Below are 24179 nucleotides of genomic sequence, written 5' to 3'. Positions count from 1 at the left end.
ATAACTCAAAGGTATTGTGTGTATCCATCGATGGGGAACCAGGACCTTGTCCCGAGGCTGCACTACTGTTTCTCTTGACTATTTCCCCCTGGTCTCACGTCCCTCCTCTTCCCTAATTAACAACTGTTGAATCTGTCATTGGAACTCAGGGAAGGTCACGGAGGCTGAATGAGGGCTATTTTCTGTCATCAAAGAAATAGGAGACACAAGCTTGTGCCCAGGAGCTCCACAGGCCCTTGCTCAGTATCATGAATGGCATTACTTCATTCTTTTTTTATGACTGAGTAGTATTTCACTATGTAAATATACCACTTCTTTTTTTATCCATTCATCTGTCAATGGACATTTACACTGCTACCATGTGGGCAATTAGAAAACCTATGCTTGGCAAACATCAGTGAAGCAAAACACAGCCTTCCCTACAGTGTGCCTCCTCTGTGGTTCTCCTCAGTTGAGGAGTACAGCAGTCTAACAAGAGAGTACAGTCATCAGGAATTTCTAGGGGATTCTCTGCAGGGCAACAAGCTTGGTCTTTAGCTGGAGTCCAAGCTTTGAATAAGAGTAACTCAAGGGAAGTCTCACTGAAGAGCAACGGTTCTCAAATCTGGTGTCTGTAAAAAAGCAACTGCAGGTTCACCAAAATAAAGATTCCTGGAAATCCTGAGGCATATGGCTGGGGAAATGTTACTTTAGGGTTTATAAGGAACTAGAGAGTCCCTTGTACAGCAAGGAGATCCAACCAGTCCATCCTAAAGGAAATAAATCCTGAGTGTTCATTGGAAGGACTGATGTTGAAGCTGAAACTCCAATACTTTGGCCACCTGATGCATAGAACTGACTCATTAGAAAACACCCTGATTCTGGGAAAGATTGAAGGCAGGAGAAGGGGATGACAGAGGATGAGATGGTTGGATGTTATCATCGACTCAATGGACATGAGTTTGGGTAAGCTCCAAGAGCTGGTGATAGACAGGGAAGCCTGGTGTGCTGCAGTCCATGGGGTTGCAGAGTTGGACATGACTGAGCAACTGAACTGAAGAGGAAGGTGAATGCACTAGGAGTAAGCTAAGTCTTGCCCTTATGTGGATAAGAATTATCCAGGAAGGACAGAAACAGGAAAGAATTTTCAACAAAGAGTTTGAAATTCTTTAGGAAACTTACAGCCTGACACTAGCCATAGCCAACGTTAATTCTCATTCTAATGTAAGCATAAAACAAACTAAGGTATGGGGAATAATAATAATTTTCCATTTTCATGGTAAATTGGTTACCATGCTTGAGCAGTAATGGATATGGTAAGCTACGGCAAGAGACTGGTGCTGGGAAGTGTTTGAGTGAGCCTTTCTATGTGTAGGACTCAGACAAATGGGTGTCCAAAACAATTACAAGCACAGGGCTGTCTCTATTATTTTCTCATGCTACTGCTTCTGAATCAGAGAAGGGCATTGTAATATCATTTTTAAAGAGGATATACCAGAGGGTTCTGATTTTACTTGTGTACATTCCTTTTTAAGTGTAATATTCTATTTTGCCAGTCACATAGTTGTCCAGTAGTGACATTAGGCCACTGTGATACTAATAAGTTACAGTGAGATAAGGCATAACGTCAATGAAATAAAAGTTGATATTTTTTCATCAGGAGAATTCATGTAACTTATGCTTACTTTGCCCAGCATTAAAATCAGCCTGTAGCCTCAAAAACCACCATAGCTGACATGAACAAATGAAACTCATAATTATATTTAGTGGTGGAAGGAAGCCATCGTGGAATCCACAGTATTATTTAGACAATTTACACATGAGATCCCTATAAAAATAATTCAAACTGACAGCATCTAAGTATCATGTAAAGTGGTAAATGCCTTAAATGTCTGCTGGCTAATTGGCCAAGATAAAAGGTAGAAATGGTGGGAATTAAAGCACGCATTTTCTAGCATGAATTTAAACTCAGCCTCTGAAATAAGGTAGACTAGAATCACTGCTAAGATCCCTTTTTTATTTTGATCATTTATAATTCTATAAATTTATTTGCTTAACCCACAAACTGGAAAAAAATATTTTTAAAAAATTCATATCTCTTATTATTTGACCATTCTTCTTAACAAAACAATATTTCTAACATTTCTTCCAATCCAGCTACCTCCAAAGTAACATTGATTAAGCCTTTTCCATTTGATCTATCATTCATTCAACCCAAAATGCACTCAACAGCCATCCTTTTTCAGTCACTGTGAGGGCTAGGAAAGGAACTTCCATTTCAATGAGACTTTCTCCTGACAAAAATTGTCATTCTTGACAGTCCTGAAACACTTTGGTACCACTAACAAACCTAAAACAGCATCCTGCACAGAATTTGCTCTCAGTAAGTCTTGGTAGAGTTAACTTTTTCTTTTCTTTTTTTCTGCTTTTCTCATCTCTCCTTTCAGGCTTCCTTTTTTACTTAGTACAAATTATCTCCCTTTTGAAACATGTTTTATCCTAATGAACTTAAGTAAAAATGACTTCATAGTAGCCACTTCTTGCATCACAATGCATCCTTAGTAGCATATATTTTAATGATTTGCACAAATATTTCAAAGTGGTAAAGGCTCTTATGAATGGCTTTTCTTTAAAGGGAAGGTATCCAGAAGAGCTCAATAGGGAAAAGGCTATCAGCAATATTCTATTATAGAAATAGAAAGAGATCAGCATGGTATGAAGGAGGTCTTGCTTTTACTTTCAGGGAAGCGTGCCACATCATCATTAGCAGCATAGTGCAAAGACGTTAAAGAGAGCATCAATTAAATCAATTTACCCCAGATTAATTCTGTGGGTAATGACTCAGAATTTTCTGAGTATCTTTCAAGCAGATGTCAGCATCATTTAACCATTGTTTACAAAGGGTATACCATTTGTCAGGTATTTTTCTTTATCCTCACAACAGCCTGTGAGGGTTAAAGGCAATGCAAAGGAAACCAGAAGGCAAGTTACCCAAGGTCACATAGATAGTTAAGTGGCTGACCTAGGATTCAAAACCTTAGACTGAGTATATCCAGCTCTTTATAATACACCATACTGCTTCTAAATTGGATCATGAAATATAAGTGGAGTCAAAGATAAAAATAGTCATGCTATTCCAAATAGATTCAAAGACCTTCAAAAGAAAGGCATTGATTTAAGATATTATTTACAGAATAAATTTAAACAAAGCATCAAAGCAATGTAAAAGATGGAATGGAATGTGCTTCTCATGTTCACTTCTTACAAGAACAACCTCATTAGATGTAAGGAAATGTGAAGGATGAGGCAGATTGTTGTCAACTTTCCATGAGCATCTCTTTAATAAAATATATTAAAGAACAGAGGATAAGAGCCACGATACCCAATAAATTCAAAGAAAGGAAGGGCAAAGAATTCAGAACTGTATGTAAGAAGATGCAGAAGAATATCAGAGAGAACTATGAAAAATTCAGTAAAAAGTTGAGTGCAGAACAAAAAATTCTAAATAAATGAAAGATCTATCTTAGAATATTCCAATCACTAAAGTGTAAAATTAGAAACAAATAATAAATACAAGAGGATATGGATGAAATACTGATCTTTTTAACCCCATAGTACCAACCAGAGAGTACCAGTTCTCTGGTTTGCTTTGACTCTGATTTTTCCCAGACTAAAGGTTTTGAATGTATATGTACTATACAATGATATTGAAATGCACTCATAAGATGTCAAAAAATGATATTCAGACATATATGAATTCATAGCTGGTCCCTAAAGGTAATTTTGTTATAGATTATGTACTGTATGCTACTCAGACAGCAACCAGGAAAGAGTGATAGAGTCCCAGAGAAGTACAGAGCAAGAATCATCACAAAGATGATACAGAATGGAAATGTTCAAGAAAATATAGGGGAATGCTTTAACTAGAGATCAAATCTCAAGATAGATTAATATTTTGTATATGTTCATTTGATTAACATAATTAAAAATTGAACTATAAGCTGCTAGGACAGATTAGTGCCTACAAGCCACTTTCTCAGAGTAGTAAGAAATACAATAGGAAAACTTATAGACAAAAATAGTGTGACTAATGTTTGAAGTCTTGATCATATAAAGTTTATTCATTGTGGTTTTGGGTGCACCATAACAGTCATTTCATAAAATGTTATTTTACTGTAAGTACTGGGCACATATGAATAAATGCTTTGTACCTACCATATTATTCTCATAAGTTAATTAGGGAACTGAGATAAAAGAGTATTCATAATTCATTCACAGTGATATAAAAGTGTACACACACACACACACACATATTTTGTTTAGTTGCTAAGTTGTGTCAGATTCTTTGCTACCCCATGTACTGTAGTCCACCATGTCCCTCTGTCTATGGGATTTTCCAGGCAAGAATACTGGAGTTGGTTGCCATTTCCTTCTCCAGGAAACCTTCCTGATTCAGGGATTGAACCCGCGTCTCCTGGCCTTCTGCATTGGCAGGCAGATTCTTTACCTCTGAGCCACCTGAGAAGCCCATGTTTCAGTTCAGTTCAGTCACTCAGTCATGTCCGACTCTTTGCAACCCCATGGACTGCAGCATGCCAGGCTTCCCTGTCCATCACCAACTCCCGGAGCTTACTCAAACTCTTGTCCATTGAGTTGGTGATGCCATCCACCATCTCATCCTCTGTCGTCCCCTTCTCCCCCTGCCTTCAATCTTTCCCAGCATCAGGGGCTTTTCAAATGAGTCAGTTCTTCGCATCAGGTGGCCAAAGTATTGGCATTTCAGCTTCAGCATCAGTCCTTCCAATGAATATTCAGGACTGATTTCCTTTAGGATGGACTGGTTGGATGTTTATTACATACATATATTTATAATAAGGGAGCACAGAAATCTGAAAGCAGGGAGGTTGTCCTCAGTTACTGCTGGAGAAAACTATATGAAGGCATTATGCTGGGTGAGACTGCATAACTCTAAGCAAACTCAGAAGAAGTCTAGATTAGGCTCAAGCTACACAATGAAATAATCACAGTCATTTCTCCCGAGAGCCAGCAGAAGTTCCCAGCAAAATTTAGTCTAAGTTGCTTCTCATGCTTTGACCATAAGAAAACATCTCAATTTAACAAACATAATGGTACCTGAAAAACACTTAAATCAGAATTGATTCCACATATATTGATTTTGGGGGAAGATATGCACTGTAAATGTATATCAAGGGATGATATTTTAAAGCTCTAAAGAGCACATCAATTCATAAGCACAAAACAAGGAGATAAAATCTTATCGAATCTTCATTATCACTGTTCAAATTAATCAGTTGGGAAAAAGCCCAGGACAGTGGTGAAGCAACTGGTTTTTTCTGCATTCTGTACAAATGCAACTCAAGAAATGGAAAATAAATAGTTAGACATGAAATTCCTGGAGAAAACAAATTAGGAAAGCAAATAGATACGTAATCAATAGCTCTATTAATGTGTACCAGCATCCTCGATAAAAGCAAACAAATGAAACCTTAAGAACCAAAGCAAAGCATTTGAGAGTGGGGCATACCACAAACAGAAAATTACATGGATCAGGTCAAAGACTTCAACCACAGTCACAATCAGGCTGATTTGTTCTTTTACTCATGTAATTTTCATCCGGTTTCCAGAATTGACAACTTCCAAACCAGTCTGAAGTTTCAGGTCTAAATTCTAGAACAAGTCTGCAAAGCAGGCTGGAGAATCTCTGGATGAATAGCTGAAAGGTTTAGCAATTTCTCAGTTTTGTATGTTAGATTAATTTACTGATTGTAGTTTTTCATTCCCCTGTAATAAAATTGTCTGTCCATATTATTTATTGTCTGATGGTGAGTTGAATATAACTCACTATATGAAACCATGTAATTTGCTTTAGCCAAACTAGATATTAGAAGATCTGATGAAAGTTGAAGCTTAAAATGTACCTGTATAAATGAGCTTTTCCTGTTATGACTTAGTGATTTCCTATGAAAAAGAAAACATTCTCTAAAAACTGTTACCTTTTCAGCCTGAGCATCAGAACAAAAATTCATGGAATGGATCTAAACTGAATCTTCAGTCTTTAGGCAAGATAGGCTGACCCACGTTATGAAGCAGAGATATAGCTGAGCCCATTTTAGATAAGACAAAATGAGTGTGAGAATAATTATTCTTGTAAGCATTGTATTTTGGAGTTGTTTTTCAGCATTATAGTGGCAATAGCTGACTGATACAAATGCTTTTGAGTGTTAGTAATTGCTGTCTTAATTACCTTGCTCTTTTCAATCAAGCTCAGCCTTCTACTTTATCTCCAGTAACCAGATTAATGCTGTACTACAATCAATTTCCTTTCTAATCGGAGTCTCTTTGGTTGGATTTTTGTTACAGGCTATACTATGTCCTTGCCTGGAGAGTCCCAGGGGCTGGGGAGCCTTGTGGGCTGCCATCTCTGGGGTTGCACAGAGTCGGACACGACTAAAGCGACTTAGCAGCAGCAGCATACTATGTCTGGATACTCTGCCTAACTGAAACCTACTGTCCACCTGCTTCTGTATAAAAATATCATCATATGCTTTACACATGTGAGACACATAAATGATAATAATTAATACCACCATTTATTAAGAAACAGTTACAGGTCAGGCACATTTAGAAATATATTTCAGTTGATTCTTTAAAAATTTTTTTTAAATGCAAGGTAAATTTTATATTTGCCATTTTCTGGGTTAAATTCACTCATTTTTATTATTTCTATATCCCAAAGGCCTTAAACTCAGAAAAGGTAAGTAACCTGCTTAAGATACCTCAGTTCAGTTCAGTTGCTCAGTCATGTCCGACTCTTTGCAACCCATGAATTGCAGCACGCCAGGCCTCCCTGTCCATCACCAACTCCTGGAATTCACTCAGACCCACGTCCATCAAGTCAGTGATGCCATCCAGCCACCTCATCCTCTGTCGTCCCCTTCTCCTCCTGCCTCCAATCCCTCTCAGCATCAGGGTCTTTCCCAATGAGTCAACTCTTCACATCAGGTAGCCAAAGTATTAGAGTTTCAGCTTCAGCATCAGTCCTTACAATGAACACCCAGGACTGATTTTCTTTAGAATGGACTGGTTGGATCTCCTTGCAGTCCAAGGGGCTCTCAAGAGTTTTCTCCAATACCACAGTTCAAAAGCATCAATTCTTTGGTGCTCAGCTTTCTTTACAGTCCCACTCTAACATCCATACATGACCACAGGAAAAACCATAGCCTTGACTAGATGGACCTTTGTTGGCAAAGTAATATCCTGCTTTTTAATATGCTATCTAGGTTAGTCATAACTTTCCTTCTAAGGAGTAAGTGTCTTTTAATTTCATGGCTGCAATCACCATCTGCAGTGATTTTGGAGCCCAGAAAAATAAAGTCTGACACTGTTTCCACTGTTTCCCCATCTATTTGCCATGAAGTGATGGGTCCGGATGCCATGATCTTAGTTTTCTGAATGTCGAGCTTTAAGCCAACTCTTTCACTCTCCTCTTTCACTTTCATCAAGAGGCTTTTGAGTTCCTCTTCACTTTCTGCCATAAGGGTGGTGTCATCTGCATATCTGAGGTTATTGATATTTCTCCTGGCAATCTTGATTCCAGCTTGTGCTTCTTCCAGCCCAGCGTTTCTCATGATGTACTCTGCATAGAAGTTAAATAAGCAGGGTGACAATATACAGCCTTGACGTACTCCTTTTCTTATTTGGAACCAGTCTTTTGTTCCATGTCCAGTTCTAACTGTTGCTTCCTGACCTGCGTATAAGGTTTCTCAAGAGGCAGGTCAGGTGGTCTGGTATTCCCATCTCTTTCAGAATGTTCCACAGTTTATTGTGATCTACACAGTCAAAGGCTTTAGCATAGTCGATAAAGCAGAAATAGATGTTCTTCTGGAACTCTTACTTTTTCCATGATCCAGCGGATGTTGGCAATTTGATCTCTGGTTCCTCTGCCTTTTCTAAAACCAGCTTGAACATCTGGAAGTTCACGGTTCACGTATTGCTGAAGCCTGGCTTGGAGAACTTTGAGCATTACTTTACTAGCATGTGAGATGAGTTCAATTGTGTGGTAGTTTGAGCACTCTTTGGCATTGCCTTTTTTTGGGATTGGAATGAAAACTGACTTTTTCAGTCCTGTGGCCACTGCTGAGTTTTCTAAATTTGCTGGCATATTGAGTGCAGCACTTTCACAGCATCATCTTTCAGGATTTGAAATAGCTCAGCTGGAATTCCATCACCTCCACTAGCTTTGTTCGTAGTGGTGCTTTCTAAGGCCCATTTGACTTCACATTCCAGGATGTCTGGCTCTAGGTGAGTGACCACACCATCGTGGTTATCTGGGTCATGAAAATCTTTTTTGTACAGTTCTTCTGTGTATTCTTGCCACCTCTTCTTAATATCTTCTGCTGCTGTTAGGTCCATACCATTTCTGTCCTTTATCGAGCCCATCTTTGCGTGAAATGTTCCCTAGGTATCTCTAATTTTCTTGAAGAGATCTCTAGTCTTTCCCATTCTCTTGTTTTCCTCTATTTCTTTGCAGTTGATCACTGAGGAAGGCTAAGACACCTCAGACAGTAAATATTACAACCATGATCCAAATTCAGCTTTGCTTTTTAGGCTGTTTCCTGTCACACATTTAAAACAGAGGAATCATGAAGTTTTGAAGTGATAAGATACATGCCCATGTTATGTCTGAATAGTTTCCAAGGGATAAAAATTGCTTACTGTTGTGCTTGCTTCGCTAGCAGATATACCAAAATTGGAATGATAAAGAGATTAGCATGGCCCCTATACAAGGGTGACACACAGATTCACGGAGCATTCCAAAGTTTTTGTAAATCAACTATACTTTAAAAAAACTGTCTACTGTGTAGACCTTAGAGTACTGATAAAATTTCCTTGGCTTGTCTAAAAGATGGTGTGTACTATGTCACTTGGCAATATGGTCAGAGAAGTGAGGATGGGTTGGATTAGGTGATGCAATTTTTATTAAAAAAAAAAACAAACACAATACTATTCACTGTAGCCATTCTAAGAAAGATTAATGGTAAAATTTTAGTGTTTGGACATTTTCCAAAAGTTTTAGTGTTTGGACATTTTCCAACTGACTGTCCTGATTCTGTTTTTAAGTATAGACCAGCGCAAGTCTGAACATAAGAGTTCATGCTTGAGCTCTAGAACAATATAGAACTGAGTTTACATCCTGAGTCTAACCTTTTCTGGCTTATTAAAGTTACTTATATTCCTGAAATCTCAGTTTTATCATCCGTAAAATGGGGCTAACAGTAATAATGATGTCATAGAATTGTTGAGGGAATTAAAAGTATCTTATGAAAATAATTTAACACTATATCCGGATAAATATATTGTGGTTGCCTGAAACTATATATATTGAACTTCTATAATATCAGGCTTCCCTGGTGGCTCAGATGGTAAAAAACAAGCCTGCAATGCGGGAGACCCTTGGCTTGATCCCTGGGTTGGAAAGATCCCCTGGAGAACGGAATGGCTACCCACTCTGGTATTCTTGCCTGGAGAATTTCATGGACAGAGGCTACAGTCCATGGGGTTGCAAAGAGTCAGACACGACTGAACGACTAGCACTGTCACTTTTCTATAATATCACTGGGAATGGGAATTATTCTTTGCTAATGGAGAATGGATTTTTGTAAGGGCAGAGAAAGGCAGGAAAATAGGCACACAGAAGGGGAGGTGGAAAAGGAAAGTGCAAGAAATTTAAACTGATTTGGTAGCTGGTGTAGAAAACTCTAAACCAGGGCATGATGGAGAATACCTGGACAAACACAAATGCTGTCCGAAGCAGCATAGAGGGTAAAAATCTTTGAAAGGTATGACTATAGATTACATTTCACATAAGCTACCTAATGCCGGTATAGTCAGTAGGACCAGGAAATGCCATTGTTTAGAGCTGAATAGAAGCAATTTAAAGTGCAGCCCCTTCCACTTTGTACTGGTGAGATTAATCCATGTTTTGAGCTGCTGTTTTCACCTCTTCATTGTTTATCGGCTTTGAGTCTAATTGGCCTTGATTGGAATCATGGGAAGCCACTAATTAAAATGATTAACAATATCAATAATGGCAAAGGGGATAGAAAAGGAAGCCTCCTATTTTTAACGGGCTGAACACAATTTCTTGCGGGCAGAATGAATAGAAGTTAATTGAAGAGTGACAGTGGATAGCAAATTTCTAAAATGTCTGTTTTCATGTTGTAACAAAGGGCACATTTTCTAGAAGCTATACCACAATCACAAATACGGACAAGATTTTTCTCCTCCCCCACTAGCGAAATTAAACCCAATTTCTAACCTCAGATGCTTTCAGGCACATTATTATGGAGGATGTCTTCTTTTGAGTTCTGTGTTTAACACTGGAAATAGTTCAGCTTTGCCATTGACCTTTAAGTTATTCTAATCTGCTTCTATTTACAAACACAATTTCTGCAAATAGGCTTTGACTAGAACAGATTTTAGATGCAATAGCGGGACAAAATCTAGACTCAAGCAGAAACGGGAAAGGCCTAGCCCTCAAGCATCTTTTTGCTACTGGATCTCGACAATGCCCAGTGGCTTGTTTCTAGAACATAAGTGAAACCATTTGGATAGTACATTTTCACCCTCTACCTCAAAGGGGTAGTTTCCTTGCTGATACCCAGCTCCACTTCTTCCTTGGCACAGGTGAACTCGATGTCATGAAAATCGTATGCAGCTACATCTGGAATGTCTTGCTGGCTGGGAGGATGAGATTTACATAGTCAGAGCCTGAGAAATACCCAGCTCTTAATTTCCTTCCTACCAGTATTTAATCCAGGATGGACTCTGATGGCTCAGGAACACTTCATAAGAAATTACTTATATTCTAGAAGCCAGGGGTGGTTCTTCTTAATAACCCTGTATTTCTTTGCATCTTTACATTTTGGGTGAGGGAAACACTTCCAGTTGTGACTTATTTAACTTTTAAAAGATTGTATTCTTTATTTTTGGCGGTGCTGGGCCTTTGTTGCTGTGTGGGGACTTCTCTCGTTGTGGTGAGTGGGGGCTACTTTCTAGCTGTGGTGTGTTGGCTTCGCATTGTGGTGGTTTCTCTTTTTGTGGAGCACAGGCTTTAGGGCACATGGGCTTCGGTAGCTGTGGTGCGTGGGCTCATGACTTACTGAACTTTTAATTCATTTATCTTTCCTTGATTTAATAATTACTCACACTTGTACAGAACACTGCTTCCAAAATGTACTCACAAAACCACTACTATTTCCTTCTTGATCTACTACATTCAGAGTTTACAAAAGAATTCCAAGAACTAAGCTCAGAGACATCTCTGCACTTTGAGGGCAAGTTATAGAACTGATAGATGCCTCATTTCCATACCTATAAGATGGGAATCCACATATTATGTACCTAGTGAGATTGCCATGAAGATGTAAAAACTAATCCTTATAAAAGTGCTTGGAACATTGCTGGGCCCAGAACAAGTACCTAATAAATGTTTCCTGATTTACTGTTCAGTGACTACTACTGTTCTGTGAGTTCTTTCGGGGCAGGACAGCAGATATCACACTTAAAGTAAAAGTCATTCAGTCGTGTCCGACTCCTTGCGACCCCATGGACTGTAGTCCATTGAATTCTCCAGGCCAGAATACTGGAGTGGGTAGCCTTTCCTTTCTCCAGGCGATCTTCCCAACCCAAGGATCAAACCCAGGTCTCCTGCATTGCAGGCGGATTCTTTACCAGCTGAGCCATAAGGGAAGCCCAATCACATTTAACTTACTGTTGAATCCTCAGGACATGCAGAGTACCTGGCACATAGCAGATGCTCAACAGTAACTGTGACAAGTCACTTCTAAGACAAGTGACTGTGGCCTCCAATCCTTCAGGTGGAGTCAGTAGAGAAAACCAAATTTCCGATTTAAGTGCACTGTTCTTCCTACCTCAGTCCCTTCATAAATTACTTATTTTGTCTCATTCCCTGAACATACTAGTGTTAGGCAGTGGAGATGCTTAGTCATAACTTGCTGGACTGAATTTTCTCTTTTAGGTGATGTTTTCTTGTATTTTAAAATAAAGCATAGGATAATGGGTGGTTTCACTATGTCTCACAATAGTTTCTCAGGCCTTTTTTTTCTTTTTCTTCTGTTTTCCCTTGGCACAATTGTTTTCAACAACAGACAAACATTTTAAAACAAAACACACTTTCTTCAAACAAAATCTTTTATAGAAACCAAATTAGACAACACAGTTCTGAAAGAGATCTCCAGGGAATTCAAAAGCAAGAATTCTGGAACCTTGGACTCACCAGGCAGTTGTTCCTCTTCCTAGTTTCTCTCTCCCTTCTCCTAAGTCCTGGAGGCAGTTTTGCTTAACCTTTAGGATTTCGGGGAGCACCACCTTAAATCTACTTCCTGTGGCTCAGTAATCGTGGATGGTGGCTCAGAGGTTAAAGCGTCTGCCTGGAATGCGGGAGACCTGGGTTCAATCCCTGGATCAGGAAGATCCCCTGGAGAAGTAAATGGCACTCCAGTACTCTAGCCTGGAGAATCCCATGGAGGGAGGAGCCTGATAGGCTACAGTCCATGGGGTCTCAAAGAGTCTGACAAGACTCAGCGACTTGACTTTCACTTTCAGCTCCCATTAACCTAACTTCCTTCTGTTTCCAGCTATAGGGCTATACATAAGGACATAAGGGTATTGTGGATCTTCCAAAGTGGCTTAACTAAACTCTCAGCAATAGGGTTGCTAGCAAGACAGCAAAGAAATGCTAACTCCTTTGTAACAAAAAGGGCTGATAAAGCTTTCATTACTTTCAATCTTCTTTTAATTAAAGATTCTGTGGCTAACGTGATTAGTCAACATGAAGTAAATGAAACTGAAGCTTTTATGTCTTTTTATTTTACAAATGGCTCTGTGTGTGTGTATTTGTTTGGTTAGTGGTCTGAAGAAGAGCACTGATTAAATTTTATGCTCTTGTTATTTTTGTTCATACTTGTTAACTCTGTTATCTGACAATAGGCTTCTAGAGTCTTTTTTATGATGATGAAACATTCTGCTCTCGGGCTGCTCTTAATAGACAGTGCTCCTTGCCAGAAATTTTCAAAGTGTTTGTTCACCTAAAAGCAAAGTTTTTTCTATCTTAAACTTATCTGTTTAGCCCTCTGATTGAAGATGACCTGCCAAAAGCAGGTTACTTACACCTCAAAGTTCAAATAAGGCCCAAGGAGATATGACGAGGCCATTTTGGTGCTGGTGAAGGCAGTATTTCTTTTCTCGAGCAAAAGTTCTCTAAGTATTCCAAACGTACTTTTATGTAATATGCTGTTGTTTAGTGAGTGTAAAGTTAGCTTTATGTAATGTGTAGAGACATGATTTTTTTAAACTTAAATCAAGGCAGAATTTTTGTCATTTCTATAAAGCATTTAGCATAAAAATTGCATATAATAATTTCTGTGCAAAAGTATGACTCAAATATTTTTTGGGGTACTTTCTGTTTTGAAGAATGGCTAGTTGTAAATGTGAGTGAGCTGGTATATGCACAATTGAGTTACCAATATTGTATATGAAAAAAACCAGGGGATTTTCATAAAGGACCTAGATGGTTATATGAAAAAATGAGAAAGGTAGTTATAAACTATTAGTGAAATATCATAAGTAGATATTTAAACTAATGTGGACATGGGAATAATATAAATTCAAATTGGGGTTCATTTATGTAGGAATTTTATTAATTATAGGTGTTTCACATGTTTATGCTAATTTTAAATACGCATTTGAGGTTATAACTTAGAGAACGTTGCTTTTTAAAACAAAAACATGGTTTCAGGAGAACTCCAGGGATACAGCTAAGTTATGTGAAATACTAGAAATGATCAAAAGAGGAGAAAGAAACCAAAAGAGGGAAGTCTGCACCCTGACCTGACCTAGACTTGTTGGTGGCTCTTATATCTTGTAGGGGAGTAGCTACTACTTCAAGGCCATGTTCACAGATATCCCTTGATAACTGCATTAATAAATCTATTCTTAAGTCCTAGAGGAATCTTAAACAGAATTAGGTATAGCAGACCAATGAAACCCTGGGTTCGAAATTCTTTCATCTAATCCACTAATTGTCCCAGACATGGTTGGCTGACTAGTTAAGGAATGCTCATTCCCAAACTCACTTCCTTGCCTGCCTCTGCTAGAAAAACTGTGAAAATGACATCTTCCCAGACACCCTTGCAGGTTGGGATGGTCACGTGACACAGTTCAAGCCAATGGGGTATAATCTGCAGTCTGCTGGATTACTGGTAAATTTAGTGCTTTCTGATAGATGGGACTGACAAGCTCAGTGCTGACGTGCCCCTTCTTCTCCTTGCCTTGAGCTTGGATATTATGCCTGGACTTGAGGCATTTGTCTTGTGAGTATGAATAAAAGATATAAGAGATACCAAATCATGGCTCAACATGGTTGATCCACAAAACTACTTCCAAACTTCTTGGTGTGAGAGGAATTTAAGGTCTACTTGATTAAGGGAGCATTTGTTTGGTGTTTCATTAGAGAGGGAGCATGTATCTAATAGACTTGGTGACAGGGTATTCATTTCACAGTACATCCATTTCACTTTATAAGCAAGTATCTTGACTACTTCTAACTCTAACATGTTTCTCTTTAGAAAATCAGAATCCACACTTAGACTTTTCAAACACTCAGTTTGGAAAATCCAGTGAACTTACTTATTTCTCTACTGAAATTACAGAGAAAAATGAAAGCATTAAATTCAGAACCCTAGCCAAGACAACTAGAGTAGAAGAAAATAAAGCTTCCAAATTCACTAATATTCAACATAATATTGTTGCAGTAGTGTTAACAGTACAAGCGATAGAATTTCCTATATGGGTAATACATTTAGATCATAAATTTGAAATCGTAAAATAGGTATATTTATAAGTACAACCTTTGCATGTGTTCATTATTATGAGAATAACCTTCTCTCAGGTAACCTGAATAGAAGTACAGATCAATAATCTTAATGCAGAAACCATTTCAGGAACTAACAGAAGCTACCAATTGTCAACTAATTGGGATATTGTTTTTGTAAGTGAATATATATAAAATTCCAACTACTCAAATCACTGTAATCATTTTATTTGTCTTATTCTCTAGAGGAATTTCAAACAAAGCCTGCAGTGATTGCTTTGTTATTTCAAATCTGCCCAGTAATTTTCCGGTGTATTAAAAGACATTCAGTGTTGACTCTGGTAGGGGAAAAAAATTCGGTGTCTGCCTGATGGAACTGCTCATTTTCAGTCAACATAATTATTCTGTATTAACACATCTGCAATTTAAACAATATCACACTTTCATTTTTTTTCTTTCTTGCTAATAATTAACTTGATGGAATCATACATCTCTATTTAACTTGACTAAATACCCAAATCATTTCTATATTGTGAAAATTATGCTGAGCCAAATGAGATAATTGGGTTTAAGCTAATAAGTATCAGTCACATAACTCAATTGCATGACCTCCTGAAACAAAGCAAAACAAATCAAAACAAAGAGTCTGATTCCTAGAATATATAGCAATTTATGTAATAGTAGAAATTTTTTTTTAATCAAGGGATATAAAATATATTCCCCAAGGCCTCAAAAACTGTTTTAAAAATATGAAATTTCAGATCAGTACCAAAGGCTGTCAAAATAATCTTCCGTGCTCATAGTTTTGACTGCATGTTTCCATTTCTCAAACCTCCAGGGCTGCCTGTCACCTTCTGTATCAAATTTAAATTATTCTCAGTGCTTCGGGGGCTTCCATCTGCCCTTGTTTACAAGGCCTTTCTCAATTTCCCTTTCCCCATTGTCCATTCACTAGAGTCCATCTAATTCACAGGACTTTCCATACTGCAGTATAATTGATTAAAAGAATGATACACTGAGAATCAGAAAGCACAGAACTTGAGCAAATAAATTATATAACCCCCCTGAATCTTTTTTGTTATCCCCTCCCCCCAAACAAAAACAGATCAAGGGCTACTAACAAGTTGGTTTTCCCTTCTCTGTCTTTCTGTTATGAACATTCATCCTTCTATGATGACTTTCAAATCTACCACACATTCCTCTTCATTTCAAATATTTTGTCAGATATACTGGAGACAAAGGATCTGAGGGAGAATGTAGGTGCAGAGGTCCTGGAAAAAGATATATTTATTGAACATCTAATATACTGACAACTTTACTTCATTACTTCATTTAAGAAGTACCTACAGATATCTACAGAGAAAAGTAAGATACTCAAAACAAGTTTTACTTTCCGTCACTCATTAACTTATATTTTACTTTTGTGCATTATAATTCATGGGGTCGCAAAAAGCTGGACGCGACTGAACTGATTATAAGTCTACTTGCTCTCAGGTTTTCATCTTTAGCCCCTCTCCCCACTTTTTTCTTTTCCATTATTGCAGAGATCAAGAAATTACTCTCTGTAATACTGTCTTCAACTCCAGGCCCTGCCAATGAGAGATTATAACTGACAAGTTAGAGGCAGCTATGGATACCTTATCCTCCAGGGCTTACAGAGATTTCCCCAGGAGAGAAAAGTGATGCCTTTAATAATTCTCCCTTCCTAGCACTTGTGGTTCACATCATCAGTGATACCAAAATCCCTGACTGATTTTATCCACTGAGGACTAACAGATCAGTTAAGCTTCAAGTAAAGAGCAAAGACTCCTTAGACTTAGTCTTTAGACCCTTAGTCTCCACCCTTTATTTTACAGTAGAATTGTTTATATTTGTTGTGTCCAGTTCCTCTCCTTCCATACTCTCTTGAATTTATTCTAATCTAAAACTTCTCTTAGTAAAGTCCATAATGACTGCTGCATCACCATATATAAGATGTAAATTTCAGTCCTTATCTTAATTGGCATATTGTATCAGCTGACCACGTCTTTTCCTTATAAACTTTTTCCTATCTTTCAGGATACAATTTACTATTTTTCCACTCAATACCTCTGAGTATTCTTCTTTGCTGGTTCTTTGTTATTTTCCTACCTCTGAATGTTGGAGTGCCTCAGGGTTCAGTTCATCTCTCATTCTTTTTCTGTCTTTACTTATCCTCTTGATGACCTCATCCAGGCTTATAGCTTTAAATCCATCAATATCCTAAAAACTCCCAATTTCATCTCAATGCCCTGGGCATCTAAGGATTTATATAAAACTCCTCTTAGATATCTAATAGGCACCTATAACTTTATACGGCCACTGTCAAATTCTCAATTTTTCCTCTAAATCACATTTCCATTTGATTTTTCCACTCTGATACCTGATAGCTGAATGGATTTGAATAAGTCACTTCTCATATCTGTGCTTCTACTCAGCATCTATAAATCGAGCTTAAAAAATATTTCCCTTGCCTACTCATAGGAGTATTATAGGGATTAAATAAAAGCACATGACAATACTTTACAAATTTTAATTGCTTTCAATGTAAGTTATTTTTCATGAAGATGTTTTATTGTGATTCTACTACATGTGATCATTATTTTCAGTAATTTCAAAGTCATAAAGTCTGGAATTTGCAAAAGTGAGAATTCAGGGCATTAAACTTTGTATATTCTCCTTACAGATATGAGGACAAATGGGTGGGTTTAAACACAGAGCAAAAATGACATAAAATTGAATGTAATTGGCACAAGAAGTATTCCATACATTGAAAAGAATACTCTGTTTTTGATCATGGAAATTCAATATCCTATGCACAGGCAATAGGATAAATCCTTAGACCTGTAATAAGAGCTACTGGTTGTTTGTAATCTGAAGCTAGTTTTCATTCCATAGTTATTGCTGTTCCTGAGTAATGAGTTAACAAGATCACTTTTCCATCTGGCATTCTGTAGCTGAAAATAGCAGTAGCATAAGGTGAAATGTCAGTGGTAACAAAGAGTGGTTTATGTCATTTGTAAAATATGATCACAGACCCAAACATCAATGGTGGTATAAAATCCCAGAAAATATCCTAATGCTAGTGAAGCCAAGCCTGTGGCATAGCAAAAGAGATTAAACTCAGAAAAAAATGGTTTTGAGTCCTGGTTCCAGGACTCAAATGTCACTTAATCTCTTATTCCTGATTTTATTTATAAAACAAAATGATAATCCCTATTTTGCAAGATTGTTTGAAGAATCAAAAGCATGTGAATGCCCTTTAAATTCTACTAGACTATGGTTATCACCATTTCTGTTGCAGGGAAGATAACTCAAGAGTAATTTTTTCCCCATCAATGACAAATGAAGGATTCCTTAATGAAGCCACATCATGCAGTCACAAGGTTATCAAATATATCAGTGGTGTGGTAACAGTAATCAAAATGTGGTCTTGGTAATTTTCACCAAAAGACATGTGAGAAAATGTGCAAACATCTTTACTAGTTACAGTGTACTGAAATTTCAAGTCCATTTTCTGGTCCAAAGTTAAGAGAAGATTGAAGGAAAAGGAAACTAGAAGAGAGCAATTCTTAGGGCATCTGAACAGTTAAGATGGTTGAGGACTGTCACTCACTTAAAATACGATTCCTTATAAAAACTAAGCTAACTGAAATAACAGTTTAATATGTTAACAGCTAAATAAAAAGAAAAAAGTATTTCTCCTTTTACTAACCTTCCAGAAAGCTAGCAGGGAGAATCTACCTCCTGAACTACCACTGGGGATTTAGACATTGAGCAAATCTGTGATAACTGCACAGGTTGGGGAATAAACCAGAGAATTTCAAAATTTAACATTCTGAGAGAAGAAAGTAAAAAGCATAATTCTATGAATTAATGCCACGGCATTGGAAATATTTTTTTTTTTAATTCTCTAGTAAGCAGCTAGGAGTCCTTATCTAAGATCCAGCCTACATGGAAAGAGAGGAAGGAAGTCAGAAGCTATTGAGAGAGGAGAATCCTGGAGAGTAGAGGGTAGAAATTTCTGGACTGGACCGAGTCTGTCTTATGTGAGCTGGCACTGCTCTGTAATTAGGGGTTTGGGCTCTGTCATCACTCTATCTAGGTTCCCATCCTGGCTTACTCATTTACCAACTACCTGGTCTTGGGCAATTTTATTTAACCTGAATGAGGAAAACAGTAATAACATTTCCCTCATGGGGTGGTCTTAACAAATACTTAAAGCAATAAAGTATTCAAAAGAGCACCTAACACAAAATAAGCACATGATAAATATTAGTCACCATTACTGTAACTACTACCCAGATGACAGATGCTATAATTATCATTATCATTGTCCTCATTAGAACTATCATTTGTCCTGCATGTGGAATTGTGTTTGCATGTGGAATTGTGCATGAAAAGAAAGCCAAAGCTTCTGCTATCTTGGCAGGTAGGAAGAAGGAAACCATTTTGCAAGGCCTTTTAAAACCTGATTCCCTGTTGGCTCAGGCAGTAAAGAATCTGTCTGCAGTACTGGAGATCTAGGTTCAATCCCTGGGTCAGAAAGATCCCTTGGAGAAGGGAATGGCAACCCACCTGCTCCAGTATTCTTGCCTGGGAAATCCCATGGACAGAGGAGCCTGGTGGGCTACAGTCCATAGGGTCGCAGAGTCAGACTTGACTGGGAGGTTAACGTTACTTTTAAAAAAAGTACCATGAAAATTTTTAGTGTAAAGAGAGTCTGTATGCCTTAACAAAGAGAATATACACTTCCGTTGTTATTTGTGTGCTTTGCTTAGTCGCTCAGTCATGTCCGACTCTTTGTGATCTCATTTTATAGGTGAGGAAAATGAGATACAGTTTGATCAGCAGAACTGGAATTCCCATCCAGGTTTCTCAGACTAAAAAAGCTCACTTTCCACACTGTGAAACTTCCCTGCATCCTCAACCATTCTAGTCCCACCCTCAGCCCTGCCCTTTGCTGCAACAGCGCTATGAGGTAAGGTGTAGCATCCACAGGTCATAGGTAAGGGGCCTGAGGCAACACAGAATGCATACATCAGAATGCATTTCCCCAGAAAGCATATGTCACTCAGCAGCAGCAGTACACAGTAAATGAAGCCTTTTAGCTTTTGATTTTTAGGCTTTGTAGACTATCTTCCCTAAACTGCTAATTAAACACAGTTCCCATCTCCTTTCACCTTTGCAAACCTGTTTGCCTTGGTCCACAATGTATGTTATTGCTTAGCTGCTGCTGCTGTTTAGTTGCTGAGTCATGTCTGACTCTGCCACCCCATGGACTGTGGCCCACCAAGACCACCTGCCTTTGAAGCCAGGTCCCAGTCACTCACCTGCTGGTGAACTGGGGAACTTCTTTTTTTTAGAGCCTCCTTCCTCATCTAAAAATAAGGACCTCTAGGAGTTCATTAGGAGGATTAACCAAGCTAAGCCACAGTAAAGCACTAGAATAATCCATGGGGCATAATTAGCACTCAAATACATTAACTTTTGCTGTTGACATTATTCTTGGACCACTGCCTCAGAATCTTCTAGGCCAGGATGGCTCAAACCTTATGCTATTTATTAACAGTAGGTCTAGTGTGGGGTCCCTGGGACTGCAAGGAGATCCAACCAGTCCATCCTAAAGGAAATCAGTCCTGAGTGTTCATTGGAAGGACCGATGCTGAAACTGAAACTCCAATACTTTGGCCACCTCTTGCAAAGAACTGACTCATTTGAAAAGACCCTGATGCTGGGAAAGATTGAAGGCAGGAGGAGAAAGGGATGACAGAGGACGAGATGGTTGGATGGCATCACTGACTCGGACATGAGTTTGAGTAAACTCTGAGAGTTGGTGACAGACAGGGAGGCCTGGCGTGCTGCAGCCCATGGGGGTCACAAAGAGTTGGACACGACTGAGCAACTGAACTGAACTGAGTATGGGGTCTGTGATTTCACTTTTTTCAGAGATGTCCAGGTAGTGCCAGTGCTGCTGGGCCAGTTCATACTTTGATTAGCAAGGAACTAGTGCATGCTCGGTCATGTATGACTCTTTCCGACCCTATGGACTGTAGCCCAACAGGCTCCTCTCTCCATGGGATTTTCCAGGCAAAAATACTGGAATGGATTGCCATTTCCTACTCCAGGAGATCTTCCTGACCCAGGGATTGAACCTGTGTCTCCTGCATTGGCTATTTACCACTGAGCCCCCTGGGAAGCCCAGCAAGGAATTAGAGTACAGTTTCAGGGGCTCTGCCTCAGACTCTGGGGAGGAGGTCCAAGAGACTAAGTGTTTACCTTGCTCTCAAAGAGATTCTAAGGCACTAAAACTTGAGAATGCCGTGAGCAAGGTTTCAGTTGGTTCTATTAACATTATTTGACAGTGCAATTTACTGGAGACACAGCCTGATTGAATTCCTGATTCATCATCATGACTTCAGGGTAAAATGCTTCTGATTCTAAGACACCCTCATCCCTTTCTGTAACAGAGGTAATGAGTCAATTTTCCAAACAGAATAAGTAGATAATCCTTCTCAGTTTACTAACATAATTCCCCAAATATTAAGGAGCATTAGAAAAGGCATCCTTTTTGCAAGCTCAACTAAGCAGTAGTTTTCTAGCACACATATTTGGGGGAAATAAAGACTTCTGTTCAAGGTTGACAGCTTGAGTTAACAGATTCTATTATACATTGACATTCTCTTCTTTTTCCTGTTCTTTCGATATTTTTTCTTTTTCACATAGCAGTTTCTTAAAAGACTCTTTTGGTTCAATTCTGGGGTAGAAATTCAAGGGAGATTTGAACAAATCAGTCTTTAAATAGGGTAGTGACCAAGGCAGCTCATAGGGTGACCAAGCACCCTAGTTTATCCAGGACGGTTGTATTGTTAGCATGAGAGTCTCCAGGTCTGAAGAATTCCCTCAGTTCCAGACAAACTATGACAGTTAGTCACAGCTAATGCAGTTAATGTGAATCTGATTCAATTTTTCCTATTCTTTGTCTTTCAACAAATTGGATTGGCTTGGGTCAGGTGCATCATTTTGTAAATTCAAATAATTTAAAGAAGAAAGTTTGCTTGGTCTAGGGGAACTTGATATTTACTGCTTTAATTTTTAAGTCACTCTTGGGATATGTTTGAATCATCAGTTTCCAAGAGAGGGAGGTAAGCTCAGTACGTTCCTTTGTGGATCAGCTAGTCTGATCCATCCATCGAACTCCATGTAGATTTGCTGCTCATTGATTACTCCTGTGTAGCCCTCATCGCGTCCTGATAACCAGAGCAATCATTCCTTTACAGAGTTACATTTAGTTCCTTTCAGAGGGTGGATTACAGAATATGATGCTATTCATGAATTTTCAGACTCCGAAAGAGCTCAAGATATGCTATGTAAGAACTCCAACGGACATCTCTTCCTATGACACTCTTTGCTTATCCAGAAGATCCAGGCTGTCCTGAGCATTTCCTACATCCTCCTCTGATGAAGCATTGTGAATAAGTCAAATTCTGAATCTGGTGATCTTTTTGTGGCATTTGTACATTTCCTCTTCAGGCATGTGAAACACCATTGTGTCTATTGTATCTATAGATAAAATAAAAAATAACATTTTTATTCTCCCTCTCTGTCCATGTTACTAAGGTTGCCTTATAAAATAAATCTTTCATTTAGTGAGGTCCAGGTTTCTTCCTTTGCTTCCATCTTCACTTCCCACTGAATGAATCAGGTTTCAGCTTATGATCATTTGTTATGTGCTGCTGCTTCTGCTGGACCACCCCTAGCAGCCTGACAGAGCTCTGGGCTGTATTCCATGATCTCCTTTAATTCCTTGTTGGCAGCTTGCTGGCCCTTTCTCTACCTTCCTACCAGGTTTAATGCCTTTTAGCATGCCAGCTATGTTTTTTTAGAATTTTTCCAAAATGAGACCAAAAAAAAAAAAAGAAAATCAAATCTCCAGCTCCCAATTTTCAGTGAGCAACTTTTTTCAGACAGTATTTCACCATCATTTACTATCTTAATTCTTCATCTTCTAAGCTTCTCCCTCCAGAAAACAATTGGTAATGCCTTCATTTTAATGAGAAAGTTCTTCTGATACTGCAGAGTTATGGGGCTAGAAAACAGTAGAAGGTAAGCAAGACATACTAGTTCGTTCATGCAAATAAAAATCACCCAACCTGGCCAGCATCTCTCTTTCCTATAGACCTGCCTCTTGCAGAGAGTAAAGGCAGGTGGATGATGCTGTGGTCTGCAGAGTTGGCATATGGCAGTCCCAGAACAAGGTTAATCAAAAACACATGCCAAAACCATCTTATATACAGGACTGTTGGGAATGTACTCCTTCATTGCTCTGTGGAAAAAGAGAATACCTTCTTAAATATGACATTCTCTGAATCATATATATACACAGACAAAAGAATCTCTACTAATCCTCAATTCCTGCCTGACTGTCTCAATAGCCTATTACCTAAATTTTTCACCTCCATCTTATCCCCTAGGAATCCATCCTACATACTGATGCCATGTTGACCCTCTACTATGTAAATTTGATCATTTTTATATCCTGCCTAAAACTGTTCACCTATGACCTAGAGTAGCATTTCAGCTGATTGGCAAGAGGCATTGCATGAAAAAGGGTGGTGTACTTCAATTACCCAGCCACACTGACAGGTCTCACATTACGACAATGGTCACTAACCTAAGTGTCCTCAAGGCTGCCTAGCCAATAAACCACATTATTATGGACCATTACTTCCTCACTCTCCTGACAACTGGTTCATGTTGACTCTCACCTTTTTTGTATCTGCCCTATCCTCATTCTCAGCTTAAAGTCTCCTGAAAAATACAATCAATCAGAAAAAGAATTACCCACCACTATAGTCACCTACCTAGATTTATCTACATTCATATACCTCCCTCCTTTCTTTAATTTTTATGTTATACTGGAGTATAGTTGATTAACAATATTGTGTTAGTTTCAGGTGTACACAGTGATTCAGTTATACATATATGTTTATCTATTCTTTTTCAAATTCAGGATATTACATAATATTGAGCAGACTTCCCTGTGCTATACAATATGTCCTTATTGGTTATTTTAGATATAGCAGTGTATATGTGTCAATCCCAAACTCCCAATTTATCTCTCTCTTTCCCCCCATGGTAACCATAAATGTTCTTTCAACAAATCTGTGATGCTATTTCTGTTTTATAAATAAGTTCATTTATATCATTTTTTTGATTCCACATATAAGCAATATCATATACTTGTCTTTCTCTGACTTCCTTCACT

At 38.4% G+C, this 24179-nt stretch overlaps 1 protein-coding gene, 2 long non-coding RNA genes and 1 other non-coding gene across 24 annotated transcripts in view; 2 read left to right on the top strand and 2 right to left on the bottom strand.

The window, feature by feature from the left end:
- The window catches only part of LOC147370906 (uncharacterized), an 89455-nt gene extending 66946 nt beyond the window's left edge, over positions 1 to 22509 (top strand). For 17 of the 20 annotated variants that reach the window (XR_015165601.1, XR_015165590.1, XR_015165589.1 and 14 more), the window contains 2 exons: positions 19734 to 19892; positions 22192 to 22509. This is a non-coding gene — a long non-coding RNA (uncharacterized LOC147370906). The remainder of the gene's footprint in view (positions 1 to 19733; positions 19893 to 22191) is intronic. The other 3 variants (XR_015165577.1, XR_015165598.1, XR_015165594.1) reach the window with 3 other exon arrangements.
- Positions 1 to 24179, bottom strand: part of KCNIP4 (potassium voltage-gated channel interacting protein 4) — a 1317771-nt gene that overhangs the window by 715954 nt on the left and 577638 nt on the right. The window lies entirely within an intron of this gene.
- The window catches only part of LOC147370905 (uncharacterized), a 49278-nt gene continuing 26416 nt past the window's right edge, over positions 1318 to 24179 (bottom strand). The window contains exon 2 of the long non-coding RNA XR_015165605.1: positions 1318 to 23237. This is a non-coding gene — a long non-coding RNA (uncharacterized LOC147370905). The remainder of the gene's footprint in view (positions 23238 to 24179) is intronic.
- On the top strand, positions 8720 to 8823 carry LOC147370907 (U6 spliceosomal RNA). Its single transcript, XR_015166330.1, has one exon. It is a non-coding gene; the product is annotated as a U6 spliceosomal RNA (small nuclear RNA).

Source organism: Bos grunniens, chromosome 6, assembly GCF_055505025.1.
Source record: "Bos grunniens cultivar Pamir isolate PY7600 chromosome 6, Bosgru_T2T1.0, whole genome shotgun sequence".
Lineage (NCBI taxonomy): Eukaryota > Metazoa > Chordata > Mammalia > Artiodactyla > Bovidae > Bos > Bos grunniens.
This window is presented reverse-complemented; position numbering and strand designations above follow the sequence as displayed.